The following is an 18,372-nucleotide window of genomic DNA, read 5'->3' as shown; positions in this document are numbered from 1 at the left end:
TAGGTAGGTGCGAAAGTAGTCATTAAAAATTTTTCACTGAAAATTTTGTAATTTGGTTATTAAATAGTTACGTGTTAAGAGATCAGATTATACCATACTAATCGAGAAGGGCAGGACAAGTTGCGGCTGGCTAGAAAGTGTCGCTAAGCTGCAAAACACTAAAAAATTAAAGTAAATATATATATATTTTTCTATTTTTGTATTTATGACTGATTTATATTTATTTTGTTTATTCCTTATTTGCGTTTATTTTGTATTTATAACTATCAATGTTATAAATGAGTAAATGTTACATAACGTATTCTTGACTTATTATTATAATATTCTTGACTTATTCTTATAAGTCAAGTCAAGTCAACAGCTAAAAATGGCTCTTAATGACATATAACAAATAACCCAAGCAAGCGCACAGCGACGCTTTAGAACACACTCCTCTCTATATTCAATCTAAGGAGGAATTTTACCAGTAGTAGTAGGATTTTAGGAGCATCAGCGACTATTGCTCTGTATATATTGTCTATAAATTGCGTGTGTTCTTCGGTCTATTTGCTGTTTGCTGGATGAAAAACCCGAGTTTCCGGGAGAAAAACCATGCTACCCTCGGCTGAGACCGACTAACTCAGACCCGTTGTGAAAAAGGCCTATAAAACCTCCTTACATCATCGACGAAACTCGAACTCAGGTCTTTTCCAGCTGGTATGGGGAGGATGGCGATTCTACTAACTGTGCTCCCCACGAGGGCGCATTTTACCAGAACAAGATTGGTTCCAATTTCTAGTCTCGTGTGTTTTTGTTAGCGCTTATTCTCAATGAAAATATAATTTATTAAAATAATAATAAAATCCACTTAATCGTTGTCGTACAATGAAAAACTTTAAATTAACGATTAAGCAGAACTCTACTTGATTTTTAGAAAATATGTTCTGACGAAAACAAAAAATATTATTATTTATTTTTACACTCTTTTGAGAAACCCAGGAGATTGAAAGCATAAGGAACCACAGACGAGACTTATAGGAAAACGAATTCTTATTTTATACTTTCACCATTAATGAAGTAATCGGAATGCGTTACAGAATTCTGCTTAAGTCTGGCACTGAATGGATACCACTTACTGCGCAAAACTAAATAGGCAATACACATACGAAATTAGCCAAAAACTATTTTTGACTAAGCATAAATACTTTAAAGATGCGTCAGATCCGTCTGAGTCCCTTCGTTATCGGCACACAATGCCGCCAAGAGCAGCAGTGAGAAATTTTGCTTAGAATGACTGAGGTAACTAGTTGAAAGGCAGTAAGGCGTCTTTAAGGTCGTTCGCTGTTCGATATCGTTGTTTGGCAAGGTATTCTCAGCGAAAGTCCCAAAGAAAACTGTCATTACATGTCACGATATCTGGGCTTTGCTCTTTGACCGTTATGAGACTGGGGGTTGGAAAACCAGCATTGGGAGCTTTCATGCATCCGCACTGCCATAATGGGTATGTTCCTTCTACAGTATTGTGAAGACTGCATTGTAATATCCGCCATATTCTGTAATCAGTATTCTTTTGTTATCTGAAGAAAACATAAAATATGCACTACTGGACTTGACTGATACTTTCGTGTACCGTAATTTGCATTTACTAAAGGATGAAAATCTTTAGAAAAACTAGTCTCGCCTAACTAACCAGAGACCGACTAACTCGGCCACGGTGTGGAAAAAAGCTTATATAAAGCAAAGCCGATTGTTAACTGATGCAATGGTTTCACTCCTATTCTGCAATAAAACAGCTGCAACGAAGTTGTAAACTCCTCTGATAATGGCAGTTGTACAAAATATAAAAATGCGATTATTACAAATAGTTATTGTTACTGTTGTTAAGCGACAAACCAACTAAGGCAAGCGGCAAAACAACTAAGGCTATGAGGCATCTGTATATTGCGTGTATTCTGTGGTCGATTTATCAGTTTACTGAACAATAAACTGCGGGATAAAACGATGCAACTCTTGCCTGAGACCGACTAACTCAGCAACATTGTGTGAAAAAGCACTACCTGCGAGGCCATATTGATAACAAGTAATCACTTACTTACTTTTCACTCCTATTCGATTACTTTAAGAAATAAAAATCTAACGCGCCAAAAATACCTACCACTAGCAGAGTGTAGAATGAAGTAACACACTGAGAAATATTAATTAACTTGTTTTAATATAAAATTAACATTGTCACAAGATACAAATCGCTGTTAGGACTATAGAAATGAACTTCAATTTTTGAAGTTCATTTCTTTCAGTCATCTGGAATGTGTAAAGTGGAATGACCAGAAGGTACGTAGCTCGCTACTCGATAGCCTCAAGCGGTGTATACTTCTTATTATAATAAAAAAATACCTACCACTAGCAGAGTGTAGAATGAAGCACTCATATCTGCTGGTGCTTCATCTATACTCTTAGAGCTTTCTGATTAGTTCTGCAAGGGAAGGAGGTTCTCTGCTTTTCTGCATTACTGCTGACCACCACTAAGAGCTCCTCAAGTTGTTCCAAGTTTCATGCAGTTTCAATAACGTACTCTTTTAATTACAGATCCTAAAGCCAACAAAGTTGTGGGAATAAAGAGAGGTGGACAAAATCAGTCACAGTGCAGTCATCCAATATTTGGGGGAAAAATCAGACTAACACCAAAGGCAATTCATGAGGATCTGGTTACAATATTAGGGAAGGATCAGTGGTGTATTCGGAAAGGAACGCACCGGAACAACGTTCCGGTACTTTTTTCTAAATGTCATAAATAGAAAATCATTAAATTTATACACCTAAGATTATGAAACAATGGCATAATCAAACGGGAGGGAGAAATATCTATTTTACACATTGCTACTAAAAATATATATTAATAGTAATCTTTAAAATTAACAGATTTCTTTAAAAATGTATTTAAAAACAAAAATATAAATTTCACAATGAAACTTGGACGTTTCTTACTAAAGTACAATGTGCTAGATAAAGAGGCCGAACGAATGAGATATACTGTGATGCGTGCGAACGCTGCATTTTGATTCGCCATGAGCTGAACGCTAGAACTGGTTGTTCTGTGAACCGTGAGTCTGAAGTCTGATTCAGTTACTGTACAGTCGATGTGGGTTTATCATATTAGCTTCAGGAGAACGAGCGTTCTGATACTATTTTTTTTTTAGCAATACACCTCTAGGAAGGATGTCCCTTCCCATTTAGTGGTTAAGAAGTGGGCAGCAGAATTTAAACCAGGGGAATGCCTGGGAGATATCCCATGCTGTGCAAGACCTGCAACTTCCATCACTCCAGAAGTTGTTGACAGTGTGCATGATATGGTGATGAGTGATCGAAGAGTGACAGTTACTAGCGTCTTATGCATCTAATTTCCGAACGTGTGTGCCACATAACAACAGAGGTTCTCGCTTTGAAAAAGTTGTAAGCACGAATGCTTCCAAAGTTGTGGACAGCAAATCAAAAATTCACTTGAATTGACAAATCGCACAACATTTGCCAACTCATGTGAATATTTGCATTGTTTTCAAGATGATTCAGCAAATTTTCTTACAAGGTTTGCACCATAGATGAGGTGTGAGTCCAATAGTTTCAACTATAGACAAAGGAGCAGCCCAAACAGTGGAAACACAGCTCTTCTCACCCTCCAAAGAAAGCCAAATTGATTCATTCTATCGGCAAGACGGTGGTACTGATTTTTGCAATGCTGATATAGTATTAATAACGAAATACCTTCAGAAAGGCCAAAGGGTCACAGGGGTATATTACACAGACCAAACTATTCCCATTATGATTCAATGCAAGGCTGCCTAGGAGCAACAGAGGTGAGAAGAATAACATTAAACACGATTGGAACAAAGGGATGTTTCTTGAATAACTATATTCCAGTAGTCCTTGTCTTCGCACAGCTGCTCACATTTAAACGTGCAGCTTGTCAAAGAATTCCACAAGGTCCTGCAGGAACGTCCTTTGAAGGCACTTTAATCTGGTTGCTTGGGACCCAAAGAGACAAGCTATTGCTTCTCAGTGATTTAGGATACATTGGGTGTGACAGTATCTCTGTCATGCTTGATAGTATCAAGTGTGACAGTATCTCTGTCATGCTTGATAGTATCAAGTGTGACAGTATCTCTGTCATGCTTGATAGTATCAATCCTCTGTGGGAGTAGCCTAGCTGTTGTTTAGTTTTAGGAGCAACAGCGACTAAGACTATATTGCTCCGTGTATACTGTCTGTAAATTGAATGCGTTTCGTGGTTGATTTTCTGTTCTGGGCGAAAAACCAGAGTTTCCGGGAGAAAAAACATGTCACCCTCGCCTGTGACCGACTAACTCAGCCACGATGTGCAAAAGGTCCATAAAAATTCCTCACGTCATCGACGGGACTGGAACTTAGATCTTTTCCATCCGGTATGGGAAGGACCGCGATTATATCAACTGTGCTAACCACGATAGCAGTACCACGATGGCAATGTTTGTTTTGATTAGATGAAACTGCCAAAGAATTCCTTCTAGAGAGAGAGAGATGTGAAGCATTAGCCACCGCAGGATCTAATATTCCAGATGCACAAGATAAGAATAAGATGTGAATGTGCCGCAGAGGACAAAATGACAGAGGCATAGGAGGGCAACCGGAAAAATGTACCATACCACGTACTGAGTGACTAATATGTGATGATAGACGCCAGCAGTTCGTTCCTGTTTAGCTTTCCATTGAGCAACGAAAGTTTTGTCTTAGAGCTGGGAAAGTGTTGGGCAAAGGGAAACCGATCATCCCAAACCATGCGGAGATCTTCATCATGCTAGACTCTGTGGATGGAGTGCCCATATAGGATGATAATAACATTGATTTCTGCTCATATAGTTAGAGAAGGACGTTACATGGTTGTTTTCCATTAAGATTATTACTATAATTAATACCACTCATATACACGTGAAATTAATAATATAGTTTATAAAGCTAATCGTCTACATCCTATACAGTACAATTTAAGGTGACGTTTCAGGCATCTTACCGATACCCATCATCAGATCATGCTGTGTTGGGGACAGAAAAATAAAAAGGATTACAAATTTGAATATCACAATAACAGTTACCAAAATTTTAATTACAATTAATAAAGAATTACATATGTACAATTCTAATAAGTTAATTAATTGTGGATATTAAGTCTAAAGTATTAAGTTTGGTTACAACAGAAAACAAATATTAAATTAAATAAAACCAAATATACAAAGATTGCATTCTTACCTGTTGAAACGTCACCTTAAACTGTATAGTAATTTTGGCGATTAGCTTAATAAACTATATTATTAATTTCACGTGATATATAAGTGGTATTAATTATAGTAATAATCTTAATTGATCTCTACCTTTTTATTAGTGGAGGTTATTTGCACCGGCTAGGAACAAATGAGTTCCAAGCCAAAAGCATCTGAGGAAACTAGAACGCGGTTTAGATCATCGGTGGAAAATGTAAGAAAGTTATCGTACTTAGCAAGGAAAGGCTCCAGGACCGTGGTAAAGAAAAAAAAAAAAAAAAAAAAAAACAGTAGCTTTGTGGCAGGCCGACTGAGGATTGCTGCGATCCTTTCCACTTTGTCTTTACATGATATAAAATACGCCTATTGGCAAGCAAGGGATTGAGAATAGTCAGGTTTCCTTGGATTCTAAAGTGACGTTTCAAGAGATTGATCAGCTATACAGCCTCGAAACCTACTTGAATGTCGAGGACCAAAATGCTTAATTTGAGCCCCCCCCCCGCCAGAGTTGAATGCATTTTGGATTGCCCAGCTGGTCATCAAAAGGTTTGACAGCATGGATATTCTAACAACAACGGTTGTTGTGGCTTTTTACTGAAACAATGGTAGACTAAGATGGAATAAATTGTCTTTTCAAAAACTTTTATTAACGCACAAGATATGGAGACGGCTCTGTAGTCGTTCATGCCTTTCAGCTTGTTAGTTTTTGGGATTGGCATGGATTGAAAATTCTTCCAAATCGTCAATGTGACCCGGTCTCAAGAATCCGTTAAAATGTTAGAGTGGATCAACTACATATATATATTGCTTACTTTCAACCTTAAAAGTTGAAATATGTGGCAGACAGTTGTAGATGAGCTGGACTGGCTGTTAAGCGCTTTGTTTTATTATTTACTTCCACGTTATCTATATTATTTCGTTTATTATATGCGTATTATATCTTATAGTTTTATTATATTTTAGAAATTTAGAAGTGAGAAATTTTTTAAAAACTACTAAGAGAGAGAGCTCCATTAAAACCCAAATCAAGCAAATCATCGATATTCAGTTTTCTCAGATGGTATTTTTACCAATACTTCTAAAATTTCTGTTAATTGTAACATCCGAACACAGTAGTTTTTCGAAACTTTGGCACAACGTAATATAGCCTATAACCTCCTTCGCTCAAATTAATTAACAATCATATTGGGGATGATTTGGATCCTGAACCAAATTATTAATGATTTTCTTCCCATGAGAATAATGTGATTTAAAGTTTACAAATATTACGTAATTTGTATTAGTATTAGCAATGGCCACGTGGCGCAAGGAAGCCTATGGCTTATGCTGCACCAGTCAAAAAATAATAATAAATAAAAAAAATAAAATCAAAAAATAAAGGAAACAGACAACCTATAGACTTTGAGGGGCCTTTGACCGGGTATGGTGGGAGAGCGTTCTTGAGAGGCTACGCTCTGCTGATTGTCCACCACAACTCTACTAGTTAATCAGGAACTACTTCACCGACAGAACCGTTACAGTATAGGCAAGACATAGGCAACTAACACGACCAATTTACAGAGGATGCCCACAGGGCTCCGTATTGGGTCCCCTAATCTGGAACCTAGTTCTTCAGGACTGGCTTCATCGCAGCTTCGACAGTACCAAGATCACTGCATTCGCAGACGATCTCACCATCATCTTCTCGGGCCACTCTCGGCGAGCCCTTGAGACCACTGCAAACCACGTTCTTGATGACCTTGCCGACTGGACTCAAACCAATAAGCTCCGAATCAATCCAACAAAAACCAATATGATGATCTTTGGAGCCAAAACTCGACCTTCGAAGGCCTCCCCAAGTTAAAATCCAAGGCATGCAGTTACCTCTTGTGACCCAAACCCGAGTCCTAGAAGTCATCATTGACCATAGACTTACTTTCCTCCCTCACCTTCAGAATCTAAACATAAAAGTAAGAAACTTCCCAGCCTCAATAGTCAGGATCTTCAGGAGTGACTGGGGGCTCTCCAAGCGCACAATACTCCTTTACTACAAAGCGGTGTTCCTTCCCATAGTCACGTTCGCTGCAGGGGCGTGGTTTCACCGGGCAATTAAGTGTAAAATTAAAGAGAAGCTGAACTCTGTCCAACGGGGACTTCTCCTGGTCACACATCGGATCTGCAGAACTGTCTCCACAGCAGCAACACAAGTCATTGCAGGGGTTCTTCCACTGGACCTCTTTGTAGTTTATAGGGGACTATACTACAGAATACGGAGGAGGATTCTTGCAGCGATTCTAGGCATCCGACTTAATTTAGACACAGACGTGGAAAGAGAGAAGCTGCGCTGCTAGAATGAGCTAGTTCATATATGGCAGACGCGATGGGACACATCCAACAAGGGACTAGTCACAAAAAACTTCATACCGGATGTTACCTTTGCAATGGCAAAATCCGTTACGAAAAGGTTTACTATCACGATGGAAACCTCCTATCTAATCACAGGACATGGTACCCTCGATGAGAAATTGTTTCAATTTAGACTTTCAGAGTCAGAGCTTTGTTTCTGTGGAGCAAAGGAGAACTGGTTCCATATACTCTTCGACTGTGCTATGTATAATGAATCCAGAGAAAAGCTGAGGAATAACATCCAGGGATTCTCCTCAACTGCAGTGGAACAGCTAATCCAAACAGCAAGTAATCTTGGAGCACTCCAGGCCTTTGCAAAAGACGTTTTTGCTCGAAGGAAGAGGCTTATTCTGAGGGCGAACCAAGTTCTGCCCCAAATCAACCAAGTCTGAAGATAAAATTGGACAATACGATTCGTTTCACCAAGAAGACCTGGACAATACTTAGAGTTTAAGTCTGTTTTTGATGTTATGGATGAGTTGGTAGTGTAAATTTTATGTGTTGTTGTTGTTTTTTTTTTAAATTAATTTATATATTTTTTAATTAATTTATATATTTTATGTTTTTACAATGTTGTATTTATTTATTTATTTTATGAAAGATATCAGTTGAGAGGATTTGAACTTATGTTCTGGGTGCCGCCTTTAGTTTTAATAAAAATAAAAATAAAAATAAATAACCTATGCGTGTTCCTCCTCCCATAGGTAATTATCCAGCTGACCTTTGAATTTCCCCAAACTGTCAGCCTCTATCATCCATGAAGGTAACTCATTCCAGTAATTTATAACTCGCTGGCTAAAATTAAAGTTCCTGAAATCCAGTCTAAACATCTCCCCCCGTAACTTGAATTTATGGCCCTTAGTTCTAGAATCATTTATAACTATGAAAAAACCTTAAACACCCCAATAAACTCTCCTCTAAAGTGACTAGCTTTCAAGTCCTGCGACCCACATATTCGAAGTCTTTCCTCATAAGGACGCCCACTTGGCGATCTCACCAGGCGAATTACCCGTCTTTGGACCCTTTCAATAAGCTCAAAGTCTTTCTTTAGGTGCGGTCTCCATACTTGAACACAGTATTCCAAGTGTGGTCTAACAATAGCCTTATACAGTATAATGGGATTATGACGACCTTATCTGTACTACAAATGTTCCGTATGTCATCCATGGGTCTTCTTTGCAACCTGTCTACAATGCTCGGAGAACTTCATGTCTGCGTATCGTAACACCCAAGTCCCTTTCCTCCACTACTGGCTTTAGTTCAACTCCAATAAGTGTATAAGTTTATTTTGAGGTTACTGTTCAAGAATAAAACCTTACACATTGATGTATTAAAGCATTATATCTGCCATTTTTCTGACCATCTCTGAAGTCTATCTAGGTCACTCCGAAGAAGCTTGGCAGTGATCATTAACTACTCTACCAATCTTTACATCATCTGCAAATTTAGACATTATGCCCTGTATCCCTTCATCGATGTCATTTATGAAAATCAAAAACAATAGTGGCCCTAATACCTTGGGGAACATGAACCCAATCGGAAGAATAACCATTTATCACAACCCTCTGCCTCCTGCCCTGAAGCCATCCTGCCATTCATCTAAGGGTTTTCCCTGTGATTCTAACCTGTTACAGCTTATAAAATAACTGCTCATGTGGGACTGAGTCAAATGCTTTGCTGAAATCCAAATAAACAATGTCAAACTTATTCCTTTATTCCTTAAATCCAGCTCATGAGTGACCCTGTCAAAATAGCTAAATAGCTAATCAGATTTGTTAAACATGATTTTCCCTTTACAAAACCATGCTGAGTGTCCTTGAGAATTCCATTTGTATCTCCATGATTTTCTCTACTACTAAAGTTAGATTGACTGGTCGGTAATTTACCATATCACCCTTAGAACCGCCATTATGTATTGGAGATACTTGTCCAATCAAACAGAATTACTCCCAAGTCCAGTGAAGCTCTCATCATTAGCCTCAATGGTTCAATGCACTCACTTGCCGCCTCCCTTAAGATTATAAGGTATATGCCATTAACGCCAGAGCTGTACTGGCCTGTAGGCTCGAAAGTTTTTTCATTAAATAATCATGTGATATTTCAATATCATTAATTACATATTTTTCAACATCACTCCCATAATTCCTCATCGACACAAAGGGTTTTTCTTCTGTAAATATAGATGCAAAGTAATTGTTGAGTTCATCTGCAACATCAGCTGGGATATCTATTACCATCCTACGTCCATTTCTGATCTGGTCTGATCTGGTTTGTCCTTCTCTTCTTTGCATTAATATATTGTATAAAAAAACATTATGGGAATCCTGTTGTCTCGAAACTTTACTAGACATGTTGGACAGACAACTTGTGTGATCGAGACCCGCTATTAGCGGGTTTCGATCACACAAGTTGTCTGTCCAACATTCATTTATATATATGAAGAATTCCTTATCTCCTCTTTGCTCTCTTTTCCAGCAATTTCTCATAATCTGCCTTTGCCAGCCTAACCTTTTCTGTGGCACTATTACAGATCAATTTGTAGCTGTTGTAGGCTTCAGTACTTTTTATTGTTCTGTAACTTTTCCATGCTGTCTTTTTCTGCTCAAGTAATCTGGCAACTTCATTATTCATTCAACTTGGAATCCTCCTCGTAGAGTATTTTTTTCATGGTATATACGCATCCAAGACTTCTGTGATTAATGTTTTAAAGGTACACCATAATTCAACTGTATTCGCTGTATGTGCGATATCTACCCAGTTAATAGATGCCATGAACACCTTAAGGCATCGTAATTTACTTTTCTGAAATTATAATCCATTCCTTTGCCTTTAACTACTGCTACCTCTCTCTTCATCGTCCACCGTAAAACTTCGTGATCGGTTCCTGTACTGTCAGCCCTATTATGTTATCTAGTTCATGAGTGACGATGAAGTCTAGAATATTCTTTTCCCTGACATGTTCGTACAAATAAAAATCATGTAGTTGATTTAAAAATTTTGTCCCCATGTAGAGTTTCCTTCCCATTTGCTCCAATCAATTAGAGGCAAATTGAAATCACCCATAATAAGACGTCACGCTTACTTGCCCATCCATTTGCATGTAGAGGCTCTCATCATAATCTTCACAATCACCTGGTCTGTAGATTACTCCCACTCTCATTATACCTTTTCTTCCAACTATTTCACACCATACAGATTCTATACTAGTGTGCGAAACGTCTGAACCCGGGAATTCTTTCGTCGCGCTCAGGCTAATTTTGATAAGAAGCATGCCCCCATCACCCCCTTCTATCTTCCCTATCCTTCCTAAATACATTGTGCATACCATAGTGAAACTCATCATCCCCTATTTCCTGGTGGCATCACGTTTCCATAAGCCCAATTATGTCAGCGTTACTTGTCCTAACCAGCAGTTCGAATTAACTCATTTTATTGACGATACTTCTGACAGTACTGTATAAACAATTGAGACTAAGCGTTCTTGTATAGTTAAATATAATGACACAGCCCTTAAAGTTATTTAAGCTCGTTTCCCTGGCATTAGCTACCCGCTCATTTGAAACGTTTCTGCCCCCAGAACATCTTGCTAATATGATCTGTGCGTTAACGAACAAGAACTCTTGAGGTATGTGCAAGCGTTGCTTTGACGAATATTATCAGATAAACGGGTGTCTATATTAATTATATAATAATTAGAGAATTAGTTTAGCATATTATTTTCATTTACGTTTTTAATGCTTAGAGTATTTCTTTGTTTACTTTTATGAGGTATGTTGTTTAATTTTTGCTAGATTTTAATATTTTCACAAATTGGTTGAATTAGTCGGTCTCAGGGGAGGGTAGCATGGTTTTTTCTCCCGGAATCTCGGGTTTTTGGTCGAACAAAAAGAAAATTGACCTCAGAACACTAACTTACAGACAATATGCACAAAGCAATATGGCCTTAGTTGCTGATGCTCCTAAAACCCTGCTACAACAACAACTAGATTTTAAATTTTAATTTTTTATTACATAGTTTCTTTCATTGTTCTGTTCCTTCTTTACGAGTAGTAATAAATTAATATGCTATAGATAAATGATCCGACTTTGTTTCTGATTAAATGCTTTAGTAATTTTTTAAATTTTTATTTCGTGTATTTTTTAATTTTTTTTTTTTTAAATTAGGAAGTGGTCTAATGTTTCTCATACACATCTAAAATTGTATTCGGGTGGGCGCTGGATATTCTCATATGCTCTCTCTCTTTCCTCGTTGTAGTTGTAGAATCATATGTAACTATAGACTTTGAGGGGGCCTTTGACCGGGTATGGTGGGAGAGCGTTCTTGAGATTTGACCCATCATTTTTTAAATTAGCCTTATATTTTCTTTCTTTGGAAATAACCATCCCGGAGGTGTGTGCCAAGACCCAAAGCACACGCAAGTAATATCAGCACAGTAATATGGCTAGAACATGGGAGATCTTTACGGCTGAGTACTCAGCCAACAGAGAATCAGTCTGCCCAAAATCGTGGCAACATCTGCTTCCAAGTAATACCCAAATAACCTGGAAATACTGTGTTGGAGATGTTCGTGAAACATTCTTGCAAAGTTTCCAAACAAGCCCCAAGTTCCAAGGCATAGATCAATGATTTCTAACCTTTGCGAATTTTACGAATATTACAAGATTTCAGTTTTCAACCTTCGTACCAACTCCTATCCTCACTGATGAAACTAACTGACTGAGAGTGTTAACCACTATCAAATTTACAAAAGACTAGCTAATATTGCTATTAACGCTATTTCTACAAAGATAGCAGCAGGGAAAGATTAAAAAAAAAAAAAAAAGGTAAACTGCAGCTATTATCAACCCACTGCAGGATGGAAGCCTCCTCAACAATTTATGCTGAGGGAAATGGACCATAATCTCCCACGCTAGTCCAGTGAGGGTTGGCAGATCGACCGTATTTAGCAGTCTGGGGTTTAAACCTCGGTCTTTGAAGAGCGTGTCCTACTGCACTCCCGCTCCTGACCATTCGGCTACGGAGGCCGTTCCCAGGGAAAGATACAGTACCATAATTTGTGGTCACATGCGTAAGTCCATATCTTATTAACAGCTTCCTTTAATGATATGAATTTTAATGATATTCTGTCCCACAGATATTTTCCACCCCAATGGAACATCTATGAAGTCATGATAATTTCTAAAGTTCAGAGACCAAGCCAACGTTCTGACCCAATGCTAAAGCATCCTGCCTGTTAAAACTACTTGAGAGACTGCTGTTTCCAACTTTGTCCCTACATTTCTTACCAAATAAACCCCCTTAAATTCACCATGCCATAAATGGGCGGTTCGCAATTACAAATCTGTTGGACACTTCCTCTAGAGTTCTCAAATCATTTGAAGACAACGCTGAGATGAAAATTATTTACCTGGATCTGAAGCCAAAATTTGACCCAGACTGCATTGAAGATTTCCTCCATTTCTGCCAGGGATTTCTGCCCAAAACACTACCAGATTACAGGAGATGTGTTTGACTTTCTCCATTTTTGTCATTGCGAAAATTTGTCCTCATTATTTGTGTGACACGTATTTTGATTTAATAATGGTAGATTTTATTTAAAAATAATTAATGAAACTCTAGATCTCGTCACGTTAATCCTAGATTTTAATACTCATGGTTCGGCTGAGAATCGGCATTAAACATTAACCTTTACATTTTGGCAAAGTTTATGGAGAATATATGCAGTTTCCTTGTCAGACATGGAGAAATCAATAATACACAGTACATTACGACGAAGACTACTTAACGCTGGATGAAAAGCGCCTCATTGAACACCAAATTTTATTTATTATCGTCCTAATATTGCAACAGGCAATGAATTTCAGCAAACTACATTGATTCGATTACTTTGTTTTAATCATATCTATCTTATTTCATTGAAATACAAACAAGTAGTTAGGTACACATTAAATTGCTGAAATTAATAATACTCTACGCAGCAAACCCTAAAGAAATCAATAATACACAACAGTACATTACGACGAAGGCTACTTAATCGCTGGATGAAAAGCGCCTCATTGAACACCGAATTTTATTTATTATCGTCCTTATATTGCGGACAGGCAATGAATTTCAGCAAAGTACATTGATTCGATTACTTTGTTTTAACCATATCTATCTCATTTCATTGAAATACAAACAAGTAGTTAGGTACCCATTAAATTGTAGAAATTAATAATACTCTACGCAGCAAACCCTACACTGATAAAAGTACGGTGCTTTTATCGGGTTGAAATACTGATATCCACAACAGTGACTGGTATTACTGTATATAGTATCATTAAACGTATACGTTGAAGACTTTTCTTTTAATTTCAAATATGAAAACAAAATTTTAACTTAAGCGATGAAACACAAACACGAATAACTAGTCCCAAAGAAAGCTGAAGTAATACCATTTCAGGAGTTATTTGGGTTGAGAGTCCAAACTCACTGAGATGTGTTAGCCACCGTTAAATTTAAAAAAGACCAGCTAATATAAGCTATTAATGCTATTTCTCCCAAGATAGCAGCAGCAGCAAAGAATATAGTGCCACAATCAGTGGTCTGATTGTGGCACTATATTCTTTGCTGATTGTGTGGCACTATATCGTATGATATAGTGCCACAACCACTGATTGTGGCACTATATCATACGATATAGTACCACAATCAGTGGTCACATGCGCAAGAACATATCTTATTGACGGCCTCCTTAGAATCTTTAATGACATTCTGTCCCACAGATATTTTCCACCCCAGTGGAACATCTATGAAATCATGCTAATTCTTAAAGTTCACAGACCAAGCCAGCCTGCAGGCTTTAGACCCATTGCTAAAGCATCTTGCATACTAAAACTACTTGAAAACCTGCTGTTTATGACTTTGTACCTACAGTTCTTACCAAATAAACCCCCTCAAATCCACCACACCATAAAGGGGCAGTTCACAATTACAAATCTGTTGAACACGTATTCCAGAGTTCCTCTTCCTCCAACTGAGTGGTGGAGAACAAAACCCGAATAACTAGTCCCAAAGAAAGCTTTATTACTACCAATATCAACTCAAATGCCCTTGAAAACTTACTTCAGTTTTCAGGAGTTATTTGGGTTTAGCAGCCAGCCACTGAGGTAACAAAGAAGAACTGGCAGGTAAATGAATAATTAAAATATATGAAGAGTGAGCTTATTTCAATTTCACTGAAGTTTATTTTCTCTTCCATTGAACTTTTGTGCATTAAATGATACACAAAATGCCTGGGTTTATCTGATCCCTATACACATTTGAGTTGAAGCCGACAGTCTGAAGCCAACGATCTGTCAATTGGACCCAGGAGTAATGTGTCATGGTATCCTTCCCTGATGGGGCGAGAGACAACCTTCATCAGATTCCCAAAACATTTTTCTTTCGGAGGAAACCGAGATCCAGATTTCATCCCCATAACATGACGGAAGGAGAAACGTTTGAAGGTGTTGGTTTTACGAATGTGTGGGCTGGAATCACTATCAGTGGCCATAGCGAGCTACCAATGTTTTAGCGAGGAACTTTCATGGCTGTAAAGTAGCGAAATGATAACGTTGATCTTTATTTTCACCCTTTTGCAAAAGCTAGTGGTCCAGAATTTCTATTAATGGATGATAATGCATGTCCTCACAGAGTGATCCTAATGAGCCTTTACAGGGAGAGTACAGCCGGTATGTAGACTCGTATAGAGAGAGAGAGATAATCTTTAATGCCCTTCACGGCCAAAAAGCCAGTATCTTATGTAGGACGGCACCTGAACGAAAGTTCCAACTTCGCCTTTGTACACTGTGATGATTACAGTGCACTGTAACAGGCCAGCAATATGTGTAATATTATGTTTATGCAGTGTGTGTGTGTGTTTAGTTGTTTCTGGCCGTTTTGTCGCAAGGCAGGCGATCACCTGGAAAGCCTGTCCAGTGTCCGTCTACACTAGGGGGAGGTAGGCCACAACTACGCATGAACCATGGCTAACCTCAACAGTCACGCACTGAATGTCCAAAGCGAGTTTGGAGCCATTCAAAAGAACCCCGTGCCATCAAGCCGGCAACAGCACACACACACGCACTCATACTCACACAGCCATTCCCAGGAGACAGGACAGCAGAAGACAAAGAAATAAAGAAGAGAATAGCATATAGAAAAAAAGAAAAAGTCTTTATCCATGTCTTTGCCCACGTATTTATGCAGTGCTGCCCAAAGTAGTCCACAAAGAGAAAAGGTATACTGTCAAACAGAAGTAGTAATGTCATCCAAACACAAGAACTGCAGGAACAAGTTCTAGATATAATTCTGTTAATCTGGAGCGGTATCAGAAGTCACTGGTTGATGACGGTATCACTGTGCAGAGGAACGATTGAGTTGTGGAGAGTCTTAATAAAGAATGAACCAGAAAAAATGCAGCATCTGTTAAAACCTTCGTGTGTTCTTGAAAACCAGCAAAATTTTGGAAATTACGTCATCAGGACGACAAACGAGGCCACAGGTTGCATTTTCATTTATGAAGTTTTTTCAGTTTGATTGCTTGCATTAACACTGACGTTGAAAATCTTCCTGCGATTAAAAGCATCATTGCAGAAGGTTTGAAGGGCCTGGAAATTATTGATAGATATGAGTATCTTCTCACATCCAGGAGACAAGTTTGGAACTGTTGCCTTAAGAGCCAATCTTAGGTCCTCGTAAATGGAGCATTTAAAAAGGACCCGAGGAGAGTCTTCCGGTAGACCGCATCGACAGGAGACTGTATTAGAAAGTCTGAATTGGTGGAGTTTTGCGTTAAGCGAACCATGTCCAGGTAGTATGTAGGAGGTAAACAGTGAGGGTGAACCATTTTCTGGTGGATGATGAAAGTAGTGCAGTTACGTCAGGAACGAATTTTTTGGTAATAGCTCCTTTTTCGGTAGAATTCCATCTATTCTGGAAGGTGTTGACTAACAAATTCCAGCATCGAGTTCGTTCAGTTTTGAGATCAGCCTGAGAATTGACAATGAATCCCTGAAATTCTGTAGAAATGCCTCGGCGGATGTAAACACAACGTGCAGGTCAAGTCGTATAATGCCCGCAAGAGTCTGTAGAGCTGGAGTCTACTGTTCGGCAAACGTGTCTGCACGTGCAGCACAGTGGTATCGTCAATGTCCTCCCCACAAAGGGTGGAAAAAGACCCAGGTTCGAATCCCGTCGATGACGCGAGGAACTTTAGTGCGTTTTTTCACTCCGTGGCTGAGTTAGTCGGTCTCACGCATAGATAGCAAGGTTTTCCCCCAGAAACTGGAGGGTTTTCATCCAGCAAACAGGCAAATCGACCATAGAACACACACAATTTAACAAAATAAATATATGGGTAGATGTAATCATTTACAGGGTACCCTAATATGATAATTTTAATTTGTTCGGCAAACGTGAAGTAGGCCAAGAAGAAAACAACGTTGAATAGTGGATAACTTAGTTTGAACAGTTTTGAGTGCAGTAAGTCTAAACTAAAAACTGGCAGCATAGGTTGTAATTGGGATTATGGCAGCATTATAAAACAGATGTATGGTTTTAGTGTTCAATCCCCTTTGTTGTCTGGTAATTTGGAGCAGCATTGCGGTAAAACTCTTAACTTTGACGGACAGGTGTTGAATATGTGCTGTAAAGGAAAAGAGGTCATCGATGATGACTCCTAAAAAATTGACGCTTCGGACAAGTGAAAGTGATTTCTTGTCAAGTTTTACAACTGGTGGTCTGCCATCGTCTAATTTGTGTTTAAAAATCATAATCTTCGATTAGGTTGGGGATAATTTCAATTTGTAAGAGGACCAAGACGATAATTCAAAGAGTACTTTATTGGCATAGAGTTCTAAATCAGATCTTGAGTTTCCATTCACTAAATTACAAGGTCATCTGCATATGCAAGTTGTTGCACATTTTGAAATTCAGTCGTCCTAAGCAGCAAACATCAAGAAGTACGTTCCAAATCAAAGGACCCAAAATTGATCCTTGGAGTCAACCACGGGAGACAGATCTGTGAATCTTCGTGCTATTAGTGATGACGGTGACAGTGCGATCAGCAAAGTAATTTCTAACAAATTTATAAAGCTGAAGAGAGCAACGATTGGAACGGAGTCTACTGAGGGCGCTGTCCCACCATAAGGTATCAAAAGCGCCCTCAAAATCCATAAAGATCGCCATAACATACTTGGAAGCGGAGCTATCAATAAGGTGGTGAAGTTCTAATAAGGAGTCTTCGCATCCAAGCCCTTGCCTAAAACCGTATTGAAGAAAAGAATGTGCAGCTTGTAGCTCCCTGCAGTGTGGTAATTTTATTAGCGATTAGTCTAACACTTTTCCCAGGTGAGAAAGAAAGGCTATGGGGCGGTAGGATCTGGCATTGTCTAATGGCTTACCAGGTTTATGTAAAATTTTAAGAATGGCGTGTTTCCATGGTTTGGGAAACGTTCCAGTATTTAAGCAGTTGTTGAATAATTTAAGTAGAACTTTGGGCTTTAGGTCATAAAAATGTTTGATAAATATATTATCAATCAGATCATTTCCAGGACATTTGTTTCACTGAATTTTATTCAGGATTGAAGTAAGTTCCTCTGCAGTGAATGGACTTGTTTCTTCTAAAGAAAGGTATTTTTGGTTTAAATCTCGAATAGATAGATGGTATGAATCTCAGCAGTTGATCCAAGATGGCAT

At 38.4% G+C, this 18,372-nt stretch overlaps 1 protein-coding gene across 1 annotated transcript in view; it reads right to left on the bottom strand.

Moving 5' to 3' along the window:
* Window positions 1–18,372, bottom strand: part of LOC150079586 (uncharacterized) — a 1,000,533-nt gene that overhangs the window by 933,668 nt on the left and 48,493 nt on the right. The gene's annotated exons all lie outside the window — the stretch shown is intronic.

Source organism: Mastigoproctus giganteus, chromosome 10 (genome assembly GCF_048544385.1).
Source record: "Mastigoproctus giganteus isolate SK-2022 chromosome 10, ASM4854438v1, whole genome shotgun sequence".
Classification (NCBI taxonomy): Eukaryota; Metazoa; Arthropoda; class Arachnida; order Uropygi; family Thelyphonidae; genus Mastigoproctus; species Mastigoproctus giganteus.
Note: the sequence above shows the minus strand (reverse complement) of the source record. Positions and strands in the feature narration are given on the sequence as shown.